Source organism: Saccopteryx leptura, chromosome 2 (assembly GCF_036850995.1).
Source record: "Saccopteryx leptura isolate mSacLep1 chromosome 2, mSacLep1_pri_phased_curated, whole genome shotgun sequence".
Classification (NCBI taxonomy): Eukaryota; Metazoa; Chordata; class Mammalia; order Chiroptera; family Emballonuridae; genus Saccopteryx; species Saccopteryx leptura.
The window spans coordinates 35,867,890-35,882,063 of record NC_089504.1 but is presented as its reverse complement, the minus strand read 5'-3'; the positions used below and the strand labels follow the sequence as shown (position 1 = coordinate 35,882,063).

The 14,174-nt window shown below is 43.1% G+C and overlaps 1 non-coding gene across 1 annotated transcript; it reads right to left on the bottom strand.

Annotated features, from left to right (window-relative positions):
• Positions 1-12,234: 12,234 nt before the first annotated feature.
• TRNAS-AGA (transfer RNA serine (anticodon AGA)) lies at positions 12,235-12,310 on the bottom strand. Its single transcript has one exon. It is a non-coding gene; the product is annotated as a tRNA-Ser (tRNA).
• Between the last annotated feature and the right edge of the window lie 1,864 nt (positions 12,311-14,174).

Below are 14,174 nucleotides of genomic sequence, written 5' to 3'. Positions count from 1 at the left end.
TGGATAGAGTGTTGACCTGAAATGCAGAGGTTACCGGTTTGAAACCCCAGGCTTGCCTGGTCAAGGCACATATGAGAAGCAACTACTACAAAGTTGGTGCTTCTTATTTCTCCCTCCTCCTTTCTCTCTCTTCTCTCTCTAAAATCAATAAATAAAACCTTAAAAAAATTTTTTTTTCTAAACATCATTAATGAGTCTGACCTGTGGTGGTACAGTGAATAGAGCGTCAACCTGTAATGCTGAGTTCAAAACCCCAGGCTTGCCTAGTCAAGGCACATACAAGAAGCAACTATTATGAGTTGATGCTTCCTGCTCCCCCCCACCTTACTCTCTCTCTCTCTTCTCTCTAAAATCAATAAATAAAATCTTTTAAAAAATAAACATCATTAATGATAACTGTATGGTATTCCATTATATGGATATACCATAATTTATTTAAATAAGCCTCTTTACCTTTTGGCATTTAGTTTGTTTCCATATTTTCCCTATAAATAATACTCCAGGCAACATCCTTGTAATACTATCTTTATGCACATGTAAAATGTTTCCAATTATACTAATTATTAACTTAAACGCAGGGTTTTCAATTTTCCCCAATAACCCTCTTCTTTTCTGAGGAAAAAGGTACTCTCTGGCCAAGAGTGGAGGTGTCAGATCTCCAGGCCTTTGGGAACTACAAACAAAGGATGGGAAACTTTGTTTTTAGAAGAGATTTGCTTCCTTGTGCTATAAGTTCTTATTATTTTGCAGCAAGAAAATTAAAATGTGCTCAAAGGCTTAATTTGCATTGACATTATTCAGAGCACAAAACATTTACCAGCCATCTGCCTGCAGAGGTTAGAGAGTTGGTTTAGCCCCCACTTCCCTCCCACCCCTATTACACAGAAACACATGCATGTGTTATGGAAATGTGTTTATATAGCTGGGTGAGGTTTCTTGCTTTTTAATCAAACTGCAGTGTCGGAGTATAATAGATGCTCAATTAATATTTATCAAGTGAAAGAAAGAAAAATTTTTTATTGATTCAATTATCACAAGTCTACCTCTATATTGATCAACACACTCTCTCACCCAAGGTCAGGAGCCCTTTGAGAAAGCAGAAAGTGAGTATCTTATTTCCAACCTCCACAGGAAACAAAGGTGAGGCTACCAGGATCCATTGCCCACACCCTGTCCCCGACATTTTCAGGATGACAGACCTGCCTGATCAAAGCCAACAAGTAGATAGTCACAAGCATATTTTCTCATCTTAAAACAAACCAAAGCTTCCTAAAGGTAGGAACACATTTTGTTCTTGCATATCAAAGTTGAATTGCTATACATTGTTTGTACAAATTGTGGATGAAGAAGGAACATGCCGATCTTCGCACTACATAAAATTTAGAATTCACTTAGGCATTAATGTGTGAAACCTTGTTCTAACCATTTTCTCCAGTGGGTCGGGTCTCTCAATATCTCAGGTCTGAAATGGCCTGAAAGCCCATTCAAGCTTTCTCTGATGCTTGGCCTCCACCACCAACATTCCTGCTTCTGTTTGAGTATCTTCAGTGACAGGAAGCTTACCATTTTCCCATCTATCTTTGAATAGGCAACCCTTGTTGTTAGGGCCAAAATCTGCCTCTATATCATATCCCCACTGGTCCCAGTCAGAATGTCGAAACCAAGTCTGATCATTATTCCTCATGAATGTGTAAATGCAGCTTGGGTTTCCTTAATTCTTGTTTTCTTCAGGCTACAAATAATTTTGCAAAATTCTCTTAAAATTTTCCAGTTTCCCTTATCCAAAACTTAACTTTTCTGGTTAGTAATGGTGGACCGATTAGTTAGTAATGATTCCTCCGGGAATCAAAGCCAGCGACTCCTGATTCCTTTCTCAGAAATTGTCCCTGAACGAGAAGTATGTGCCTGAGCTATCTATTTCTTCCCTCAAGTCTCTCACAATGGTGGATAGAATGCTATGACCATTTTAGTTCCTGGTTTTTTGCACCGGGAAATAAAGGCCAGCTGTAGGAAGCATTCAGGAAAAGGAGTGTGGTTACTGTGGAAAAAAGCATGGGCTTTGGAGGGAAGCTGTTGTTTTAAATTCCAGCTCCTCTTTGAAATTGTTCTGAGCCCCTGTGCAAGATGATTAACTTTGCTGGGTTTTTATTTCTTCCTCTATAACAGAAAGATATATCTATGTTAAAGTGTTGCTTCAAGAGCTAAACAGGATAGTATACTTAAAGCCCTGGCTTATGATGGACCTGCTATAAATGGTAACTATTACTAATCAGAAGAAATAATTTTTCACTAGAAAAATTATAGCTCAGTCATACTCTGAATGGAATGGGTACTTTTTTACTACCACAGCATCCCTTCTCACTTGTTAGTCCTGCTTAAGTGCTCTCTGGCCTCCAATTCACAGTAGATCTTTTTTTTTTTTTTTTTTCTGAAGCTGGAAATGGGGAGAGACAGTCAGACAGACTCCCGCATGCGCCCGACCGGGATCCACCCGGCACGCCCACCAGGGGCGACGCTCTGCCCACCAGGGGCGATGCTCTGCCCCTCTGGGGCGTCGCTCTGCCGCGACCAGAGCCACTCTAGCACCTGGGGCAGAGGCCAAGGAGCCATCCCCAGCGCCCGGGCCATCTTTTTTGCTCCAATGGAGCCTTGGCTGCGGGAGGGGAAGAGAGAGACAGAGAGGAAGGAGGGGGCAGGGTGGAGAAGCAAATGGGCGCTTCTCCTATGTGCCCTGGCCGGGAATCGAACCCGGGTCCCCTGCACGCCAGGCCGACGCTCTACCACTGAGCCAACCGGCCAGGGCCACAGTAGATCTTTTTAAAGAATGACCCATATCCACAGTTCTCTTGTTCTTATCTTCTATTTATTCTGTAGCCCAACGACAGACGGGGCTTCTGACCTCGCATAGTCTCTGAAATGCCTCTTCTAAGGGAAGTCTCCATTGCCAAATCCAAGCGACATTATTGGCCACAAGACCCTTTCAGGAAAATTCTCCCCTCTTAAGAGATACCACATTCTTCTGGTTTTCCTCTCTGGATGCCCCAAAGTTTCCTCCCATACCTCTTCCTAGGGTCGACTCTTAAATGGCAATGTTCTTTTAGAGTTCTTCTTGGGCACCCTTCTCCTCCTATACTCATGGGCAATCTAATCTGACTTCAACTACCAGCCTTAGGCAAAAAATAGGTGTACAGTTGTTCGTATGGAAAGTAATACAATAATGAATAAATAATAATACAAGAATAAACTGTTTTTGCATACTCACAATTGTAAACCTACTTTTGCCCCAACCTGTGTGTCTCCAGCTCATATTTCTCTCCAGAAACACAGACCTATATATCCAGCTCATTCTTGATTTGGTGTTTTCTGGAATGTCCCTTGGGTACTTCACACTCCACTTGTTCAAAGTGGAGCTGATTATCTTCTTCTTCTAATCAGTCTGAACTCCTGTGCTCTGTAGCTGAATGACCACCACCACCATCCGGTCCCTCCATCTGCGAAAGCCAGAAATCTGAAAGTCAACCTTCAGTCTTCTCTCTCCCTTAGACTCTCTAATCTAATTAACCACCAAGTTCTATCAATTCTGGGTCTTTAATCTCTCTAAAATTCATCATATTCTGTCTATCCCCTCTGCCACCATTTTTGCTCAGGACATCAACAACTGGTCTTTTTTCTTTGGTCTTATCACTGCTACTGAATTTTCTACCCTGTGGTCTAAATTCTCTTTCCAACTATAATTTTTATAATCTTGGCCTCCTATATAAAATACTTTATTTTCTGGTGTCCTCAGGAAAAACTACAAATGACTTGACCCTGTTTAGAGGACCTTTTTATTAATCTGGCTCCTGCTTTTCTCACTAAGCTTATCCCTTTCCACTCCTCGGCCCCTATCTAGTGCCTCTTCTTCGTTCTTTCTCTATTTTTCTCCTTTCCCTCCAAGTCTCCCACCTCCATACCCACATACTCAACTAACTGGCTATCTCCTGAACTCACCAAACTGTTAGCTCAGTGTCTTTGCACATGCTTCCCTTTCTAAAAACGTATCTACTGGCCCTGGCCGATTGGCTCAGTGGTAGAGCGTCGGCCTGGCGTGCAGAAGTCCCGGGTTCGATTCCGGCCAGGGCGCACAGGAGACGCGCCCATCTGCTTCTCCACCCCTCCCCCTCTCCTTCTTCTCTGTCTCTCTCTTCCCCTCCCGCAGCGAGGCTCCATTGGAGCAAAGATGACCCAGGCGCTGGGGATGGCTCCTTGGCCTCTGCCCCAGGCGCTAGAGTGGCTCTGGTTGCGGCAGAGCGACACCCTGGAGGGACAGAGCGTCGCCCCCTGGTGGGCAGAGCGTCGCCCCCTGGTGGGCGTGCCGGGTGGATCCCGGTCGGGCGCATGCGGGAGTCTGTCTGACTGTCTCTCCCCGTTTCCAGCTTCAGAAAAATACAAAAAAACAACAACAAACAAACAAACAAAAAAAACTTATCTACTAGTTTAGTTAAAATAATGCGCCAGTGCTGGTCCCTTTGCTGTCACAAGTATATAGCACAGTAATATAAGATGTTAACACCATGGGGAACTGGGGTGAGGGATTTATGGGAAATGCTCTGCACTATTTTTCCAACTTTGCTTAAACTATTCCAAAATAAAAAGATCAATAAAAAAAATAAAGTTTCCATGAACCCTTCTGTGTCTGCTTAGCCACTACTTCTATGTATCTGTAAGACCTGTGCCCGCTCCTGTCAGAGCATTGAACACAGTATCTTGCCATTGTCCATGTGCCTGTCTCTTCCACTGAAAAAGGATAGAAATCATTTCTTACTCATTTTTGTATCCCTGCTACTAGCATAGTGCCTAGCAAATGGGAACTGTTGAATAAGTATCTCCTAAGTAAATGTTTGTTGTTCAATAAATTGATTTGGGGCAATAGTACCAAAGCTTTTGTTGTAGAGCAATATGAAATTATAGGCCTAGAAGAAAGGAACTTTAAAGTCTCAGATTAAATGACTTGTAGGCTCAGCTTGTTTCACAGCATGATGGACTTGACAGATATGAAACGATGGATACACCCGAATATCACATGTGTCCCTACATGCTCTGTGTGTGTTTCCAAGAGAGTCACTTCTTCCTCTGCAAGTAAAGAGTCCTGGGCCAGCCCAGCTGGGTTGGCTCACTCCGGGTGAGCCTTGCAGGTTACTGGGCACATCCTGGGAGGGTGTGGACGGTGTGTCAAGAGCATGAAAGCCAACTAGGGCAGAGAGCACAAGAACCTGTTGGAAGAAGAATGACACCACAAGGAGATGAATCTCCAGTTCAGCAATTCTAGTCCCAGCTCTTTCGTTAATGAGCTATGTGACCTTGGACAAGTGTCTTCCTCTTTGTAAGCTCCAGTATCTGTATTTGTAAAACAAGGGCTTGGATTGGCTGGTCTTGTTCAGGATTGATGCTCTGGGATTCCGTGATCAGTGTGAAGACAGTGAACACCAGCAGAAGGAACAAGTAAGTGAATATTAGGAACATGTGGCAACTAAACCATCAGTTCCAGGTCGGCAGCAGTCTTCAGCATAAAGAAAGTAAGACACAGATTTGTTTAAGTCATGGGGGGGGGGGGCGGGGGACAGAGACCTCTGGGGCACAATAGCTCACCATTGTATCTTAAGGTCTGTGAAAAGAAGCATTTTCAAGGACTAGAGTAGGGTTAGGTGGGTGGAAGAGCAATTTATTATTAATTTTTACTTAATAATAAAATGACCACATTTGGGAAAAAGTTTGATGTTAATTGGCTAGTAGCTGTGATTATTTTCTTCGCACTGAAATTATCCAACATTTAAGTATCAGAAACGATGTAAAGAGTACCAACTGGGACAGGAGTGATAGCAATGCAGTGTTTTTTCTGTTTGTTTGGTTTTCTTTTTTTATTGATTTTAGAGAGAGGGTGGCAGAGAGTGAGAAACATCAATCTGTTTTGTAGGTGCCCTGACCGGGTATCAAACCAGCAACCTCTGCATATTTGGCTAGGACAATGCAATGAATTTGTTTTGTTTTGTTTTGTTTTGTTTTTAGAGAGAATGAGAGAGACATAGACAGGCAGAAAGGGAGAGAGATGAGAAGCATCAACTTCGTAGTTGCAGCACTTTAGTTGTTTGTTGATTGCTTCTCATATGTGCCTTGAGGGGGCTTCAGCTGAGCCAGTGACCCCTTGCTCAAGCCAGTGAGCTTGGACTCAAGCCAGGGACCTTGGGCTCCAAGTCAGTGACCATGGGGTCATGTTAATGATCCCACGCTCAAGCCCGCTCATTCAAGCTTGTGAGCCTGCACTCAAACCAGAAGAACCCATGCTCAAGCCAGCAACCTTGGGGTTTTGAACCTGGGACTACAACATCCTAGGTTGATGCTCTATCCACTGTGCCACCATGGGTCAGGCTGCGATGCAGTGTTTTTTAATGGAACTTTTAAGTGGGTGAATTGAAATTACTTGGAGTTTGAAGCTATGAACTATCAAGTCATGAAAATTCAGAATTGCCTTAGCCAAGTGGAACAAAATTCTGTTGATTTTGAAGTTTACCTGTCTCAAATGGGCAGCTGTGGCTTTGATGATTATATTAAAGACAACTTGGGAAGCAGGAAGAAAAGTATGTATTTGCCTAATTGAATAAATACATTATAACCAACTGTTACTAGTTAGAGAACTTACTAATTCTGAGTAGAGCTACTGAGTAGAGAAGAATATACATTATGATTTTTTTAAATCCTGGGAATGTTTTTTTGCTTACCATTCACTGCTATCAGAATTTCCAAAAGGTGTGTGGAAACCACTGACTTTGTCCTTGAAGATCAGGAAGTATGTGGGCACAGGGTATGCTTAGGAACTGGCTCAGGGCGACTCCTTTCATATCTGGTCCTTCCTCTGTGTTGACAAGAGTTGCCTCACCTTCTTAGAATACTTATGCAATAATTCACTCGGGTTCAGAGACGGTAGACGATTGCTTCACCTCTTGAAAGTTTTGGATATGAATCCTCGTGGACACACTTAGTCAAACGTTAATATGCAGAAGTGTCATTTTTGGCCGTTAGCATTGAAGAGTGCAAGGAGCAAAGAAAGCCCCTCCTGAGAGACGAGAGAACCAGCCAAATTCAGAGAGAGAGTTCAGAGAAATGGGACAAGCTTTAGGCCCTAGATATTAAAGCCAAAGCACAAAAATAGTAATAGTTAAATTTATTGAGTATTTACTCTATACCAAGCAACATTCTAAATCAGAATCAGAATTATATTAATAACTCTCACACCAGCTCTCTGAGGCACGCTCTTTCCATTTTCTAAACGGAAAACTCAGGTACGCAGAGATTAAATATTCAAGTTGTAGAGCCAGGACACAAAGCCAAACCGTTGGGCTGCAGAGTATGTGCTGTTAACCACCCATGCCCTAGTGCATAAATATCTTTCAAGGTTGCACACGATGCTTATTCTATTATCTCCAGCATCCAGCCTGGGGCTTTGTTCAGTATTCAAGAACTGAATAGAAACAAGCAGACTCAGCCTGTGCCCAAGGCGGGTCCCTGGAGTGTGTGGGAGGCTCTGTTTGCTCAGCAAAGTACTTGAGAAATGGAATGCTAGGAAGTCCCTGAGCCTGGGTAGCAGAAGGCTAGGCCAGCCAGCTGACGTGGGATCGTGGGGAGGGTTTCTCCCCACTGCACAGAAAGGCGGGGTGGGGGGACCTTGGGTTTTTAGGAGCCCAGAGCTGAGGGATGTGAGAAAGCAGCCTGCTCATTCCATTGCACACCCTGAAAACTCAACCCTGTGCTGGGCGCTGGCCTCTGCCAATATAGGGTTGGATTGTGCACATTCCTTGCCCCGAGGAGCCCTCATCTAGTATTGGGAAGAGATGCCTATCCAATGGGACTCCAGAAATTGCCTTAGGACCCCTGTCCCGCTTTGTAAAGGCAGACAAGCTTAATTCTAAACCCTTTTGTTTTTCTTGGCGGAGTTTTTCATATTCAGCTAACTGCCCACTAAGTGGATTCAGGAGATGGGTTGTAAACCTTCAGACCCCTGGATGACCTTTCTGGATCAAGGATGGTGGGGGCTAAGATGACAGCAAGGCTGAGTAGTCAGAATTTGCAAAAAGACCCTGCAATTAAAATGGCAAGAGGGATTGTTGGAAAAGAGAAAGGAGGAGTGAAAGAAAGATACCTGTTCTTCCATTCACAAAACACTAGGACCCAGTTATCCCAGTGGGGAGAAGAGGGCGTTTATTCTGTGTTAGCCATGGAACCTTCTTTTGGGTCAGGTCTCTTGAGTGATGAGGAAATCTTGGTAGGCTAGGGAATCGTTTAATATGAAGGTGATGTCTGGTTTGTCTGCACAGTCCCGGTTTAGGTATGTTATTTATATTGCCTTATTCCACTCTAAAAGCTATCCTGGTTTGGATGATAATATTACCATTAGGCTACCCATGGACGAAAAACAAGTGTATTTTTCTGGTGGGCCTGAGTTATGAATTTTAAGGTCAAGAGATATTGGGGTATAAACACCACTTGCTGGCTAGCTGATTCCTGTTGCCACTAAGCCTGAGCATGGAGAAAAGTCTCTCCTTTTCCCCCTTAGCTTGGCTTGAAAAATAAAAAACTAAAATTTACTTGCAAAATTAATAGAAAACAAAAACAAAAACAAAAGATCTCTTTTGAAGTAGAAAAACAGACACAGGGTACAAATTTATTAAGTTGTTGTCACTGATCAACTTGACTGGCTCCATTGAGAATAAGCAGTTCTTGGATCTTCTAGCTTTCTTCACTTAGGGTTTTAGCTTTCCTCCATCCAGAGAGAGGCTAGGGTGGGGTGCAGGTAAGAACCATAGGTGGGGGTCTCAACCCCTCACATGTACTGCTAGACTACGGGACTGTGATGTGTTTGTGCTAGAGGTATACCCTCCTGAGTCTTGGGGAAAGGGAGGGAGATGAGTTATTTTCTTCTGTGGGAGTTACCCCTGAAGATCTGCTTGAAGCACACTCACAGAGAATGTAGCAATTATTAGAAATTTGCAAAGGAGTCAAGGAGAAGGAAAGAAACTGGTGTTTGGTGAAGTTTAATTGAGCATTGCCTTGACCATTTGCGGCAATCAGCTTTGCTTGTGTGGCCCGTTCATAGATGAAAGAAAGCGAGGATGTGAGGATAGAGCCTACTTTTGTGTCCTCCCCACCCCCACAGGCTCCTCCGTCCGTGTCTGTGTTGTGCTTCCATTGCTAAGTCCATCAGACAGGATCTGTGATTGTGTGTGACCTTAGTCATCTGTTTGTCACAGATGCATTTTGGACTGTTTAAATTGATTCATTGCCTCTTCCCTTTGGGTACAGATGGAGATAAGGAGGATTATTAATAGGCAATTATTGAGCATTAGGCCTGTCATAGACATTGAAGAGAATTACAGGGTCAGGGATTTATAGTCAAAATTTAAAGAGATGTAAAAAAAAAAAAAAAAGACAAACCTCAAATATTGTTTAGGTTTTGATGTTGGAAACTCATTGCTTCAAAGATCTAGAAGCGTGTAATAAAACCATGCCAGCTCTTGTTTCTATTTCCCCAGTAAATAGCTAAAGGTCACTGAATAAATTAATAACAGAGTGCAAGGGTGTGCTTCTTCAAGGAGGGTTCCTCTAAGAACTTTGCTATTTCAGGAAGACATGGGTGATGGCTTTTGTGTATCAGTTTTAGAAGGAGCCAGGTAAACTGGTGGCCAGCAATAACATCTGGAGCTATTGAAATTGAGACTGGGTAGTCAATTAGTTCTCATGCTTCCTTCCATTTAAACCTCCTGTGTCACACAGGCCACGTGAATGGTCTGGGAATATCCTCCCTGCAGGGTCCTTGCTGGTATTTGATTTCTTCTGACAAACTGCCAGTCTCCATGTCAAACCCTCTCTGAAAGTTGAAATAAATTCTGGATTGATAAAATAGCATACTGATTATTTAAGAGATGTGACTTAGCTTGACCAGGCGGTGGCGCAGTGGATAGAGCGTCAAACTAGGACGTGGAGTTCCCAGGTTCCAAACCTCGAGGTCGCCAGCTTGAGCACGGGCTCATCAGCTTGAGCATGGGGTCGCTGGCTTGAGTGTGGGATCATAAACATGACCCCATGGTCACTGGCTTGAGCCCAAGGTCGCTGGCTTGAGCAAGGGTTCACTCACTCTGCTGTAGCCCCCTGTCAAGGCACATGTGAGAAAGCAATCACTGAACAACTAAGGTTCTGCAACTAAGAATTGATGCTTCTCATCTCTCTCCCTTCCTGTCTGCCTTTTCCTATCTGTTCCTCTCTCTGACTCTCCGTCTCTGTCAAAAAAAAAAAGAAAGAAAAAAGAAAAAAAGGAAAAAAAGAAATGTGACATAACCTACTTATAAAGACTATTAAATGCATGCAAAAGCTTTAGACATTTTCAAGGAATCAATTCCTAAGGCACTGCCATTGCTCAAGACTTTGTTCTTTTCTACTAATCATGCCTAGAAACTGACACCAGAAACAATGTATCAATCTTAAAAGCAACCACACTCATAACTTTATAGTAATGATAGAAATACTGACTGAGAACATTTAAATGTTAATAAAAAATAATAGCCAAAAGGTATTGAGGGCATATTGTGTGCCAAATCCTACACTGAGAACTTTACATGCATTGTCTTGTTTAATCCCCCCAATAATAAGTATTATTATGTAGACATTATTATCTTATTACTTCAATTTTACAGATAAATATTATTAAGGCCCAAACTCTCTCCAGAATTCCTAACCAGACAGTCAACTGTCTACTCATCATCTCTATTCGGATGTTTAATAGGCATCTCAAGTTTAAAATGTCCCAAACCTGTCTCTTAATATTTCCCTTCTCATTCCCCTGCATCTAGCGAATTTGTACCCCTTTATTGTTCTTCATCTTGAGTAGTGACAACTCCAGCCTTCAAGTGGTCAGGCCAAACCCCTGGCGTCAGCTTGACTCACTTCTTTCCCTCCCATACCACCTTTGGTCTGGACAGCAAATTCTGTTGCTGCACCTTCAAACTGTGTCAGAATCCGACCACTTCTCAGAATCTGACCATTCTTCACTCCGCTGCTCTTACCCTGGTTCAAACCACCAGATCCTCCTTCACCTGGATGATTGCAGGGACCTCCTTCAGCCCTTGCCGCCTTTATGTCTATTGTCATCACCGTAGCCAGAGTGCTCCTATTAAAATGCAAGTTCAAAACCTTCTGTGGCTTTCCAGCTGACTCAGAGTGGAAATCAAAGCCCTTAAATGGCTACCAAGCCTCATCAAGGGCCAGTTTCTTTCCTGATCTTTACCTTTAGTTCGTAGACCGTGAATTTTATGCAGTCTCCGTGCATATGTGAATCTGTCCCCTCTTCCGGGGAGAGCCAAAGCAGCTGTCACCAGATTCTCAAAGGACTCAGAATCTCCAAAAACCTTAAGAGCTACTGCTCAGAGGAAGAGTCACACTTGAAAATCCGGTTTTAAAAAGGGACTTATTCAAATTATAAAATAATTTGGAGAGAATTCTTTATTTGACAAAAGGAATCACTTAAAATGTCTTCTGCCTTTCCAATAGAGTGAAATGAGTGACATTAAATGCATGCGCTTCTTTTACTGGATCTTTGTGACCAAAGTGTATCAGTTCTCAGGGGATTCAGAGTAAATCCTATTACAATAAAATCTATGTGTAACAAAAAGATGTTTGAGCCTATAGCTAAGGGTTCTCTTATTTCAAATAATAACAAACTTTTGTTTATAGCTTTGGGCTTGTTGTATGAGAGGTGCTGTATTTGGAGACATTTTTGACACATAGCCTAATGCAGAGCTTGGGACACACTAACCCTCAATGCCTGTCTTTGTATGCTTTGCCCTTTTCTCCTCATCCTAGAATTTACAGCATTTCGCAGGCACAGTTTTTTTTTTCTTGGGTTTTTTTTTTTTTTTTTTTTTTTGTATTTTTCTTAAGTTGGAAACGGGGAGGCAGTCAGACAGACTCCCACATGCGCCCGACCGGGAACCACCCGGCATGCCCACCAGGGGGCGATGCTCTGCCCATTTTGGGTGTCACTCTGCCGCAATCAGAGCCATTCTAGCTCCTGAGGCAGAGGCCACAGAGCCATCCTCAGCGCCCCGGCAAACTTTGCTCCAGTGGAGCCTCTGCTGCAGGAGGGGAAGAGAGAGACAGAGAGGAAGGAGAGGGGGAGGAGTGGAGAAGCAGATGGGTGCTTTTCCTGTGTGCTCTGGCCGGGAATCGAACCCGGGACTCCTGCACTCTAGGCTGATGCTCTACCACTGAGCCAACCGGCCAGGGCCCGCAGGCACAGTTTTAATGATATTGGGCCCAAAGTGATTCTGGAGCCCAAGGAGAGAGAACAGGAGTGCCTGCAGGTGGATTAGCCCAGAGGTGGGTTTTCAAGTCAATGAGACCCCAGCACTACATTCTCTCCTACATTCCCAGCATGTGTGTAAAATATGCCTTGGTCCTTGTCTTCTACCCCTGGACCATTAATAGGCCTAGAAACCCTGACCTATATCCCAAGGCTATTGTGTGGATTAACTAGTGAATCATAATTGATTGCAAAGTCAACATTAATTATTGTTATCACTGTCAAGTTCCAGTTTGAGTTCCTGACCTGGGAGAGAATCTGCTCACACAGTGGCTCTCTGTGGGAGTTCAGACACACCACAAGCCTATGAGGGATGTGTTCTCCTTTGAAGTATGTTAGGAGTACTTCAAAGTATTTTAAAGTACCTACGTCTACACTGGAGAGGTGTCCTGTTTGTAAGTGACTCAGGGAACCTGGTCACTGTCCATAAGATCAGAAGAACTGCCATGGGACAGAGGATGCAGTCTTGTTTGTCATGGGCCCAAAGGGCAGAACTAGCGCCAGTGGGAGGCTAATGTTAGCCAAAAGTGGGAAGAATGTTAGCAGCTAGAGCAGTTCAGCTATAGAACCAACTGCCTGAAAAAGCAGGGAGTTCTCTCGAGTTGTGGACAAGTTCAATCAAGCAAAGCTGGATGACTTTTATTTTCAAATAATTTATTGATTTATTACCTACCCTGTGCAGGGCATTGTGTCTTCTCCTGGCTAACTCTTACTTACCTCTGGGTTTTAACTTAAATGTAACTTTCCTGAAAAAGCCTCATCTGTATTCTCACATTACTAGGTACTTCTTCATGCCTTGAGCTCAAGGTTGCTGGCTTGAGCAACGGGTCACTGGGTCAGCTTGAGTGTCCCAGTCAAGGCACATATGAGAAGCAATCAATGAACAACTAAAGTGAAGCAACTATGACTTGATGCTTCTCACTCTTTCTCCTCTCTCTATCAAAATCAATTTTTAAAATGACTGAATAAATAGGTGAAAAGTTGAATGAATGTGATGTTCCAGGAAATTTTTCCTATGAAGGAAGAATTCTCTGAGTAGAGAGAAGACTGTCGTTTCTGGAATTCTTGGAGGCCTCACTCTTATGGCAGAATCCTAACTTAAGACAGAAGATGTGAATGAATAAGAAATAAGCTATGGAACTTCAGAGATGGAATAACAATTATGGAAATAGTTATAGAAGAGAGGGCACCTGACCTGAGTCTTGAATCAAAGATCAAAGATGGAATTTGGATTTGACATGTTCAGCTGAGAGGTGGAGGAAGAAAGATTATTCTAGCCAGAAATAAACGGTATGAGCAAAGATATCAAATTTGGAAATTCAGAGTGTGTGTAGGGTAGTAATGTGACAACACAAGGAAGGCCATACAGGATCCCAAATGAGACAGGCAGGATAAAGAATTTGGACGGAATTCTCTGTAGGCAGGCTTTGCCATAGAGAGGATCCCTCCACTGAATCAGGAAGGACGTGGGGGTCAGTTACTTCTGTAGTGTTCCTAGAGAAATGGTGTGGACAGTGACAAAGACTGAATGTCTCCAGGAAAAGGCCGGTTGGCTGTCTCTCTAAAGGCCTTCACAATGAGGTATTACAATAGTGATCTCAGAGGGGGTTCAGGTTCTGGCCATTGTCTATCAGGCTCAGAAATCGGACTTGTCAGCACTCACAAGTAGATCTAAGCTCACAAGGCTACTTACTATATATAACCAGGATGCTAATTTAGTAATTTACAAGGAAAACTAGAATTGCTAAAGGTATGGAATGCTCAAGTCCTATGACTACAGCATTCTAAT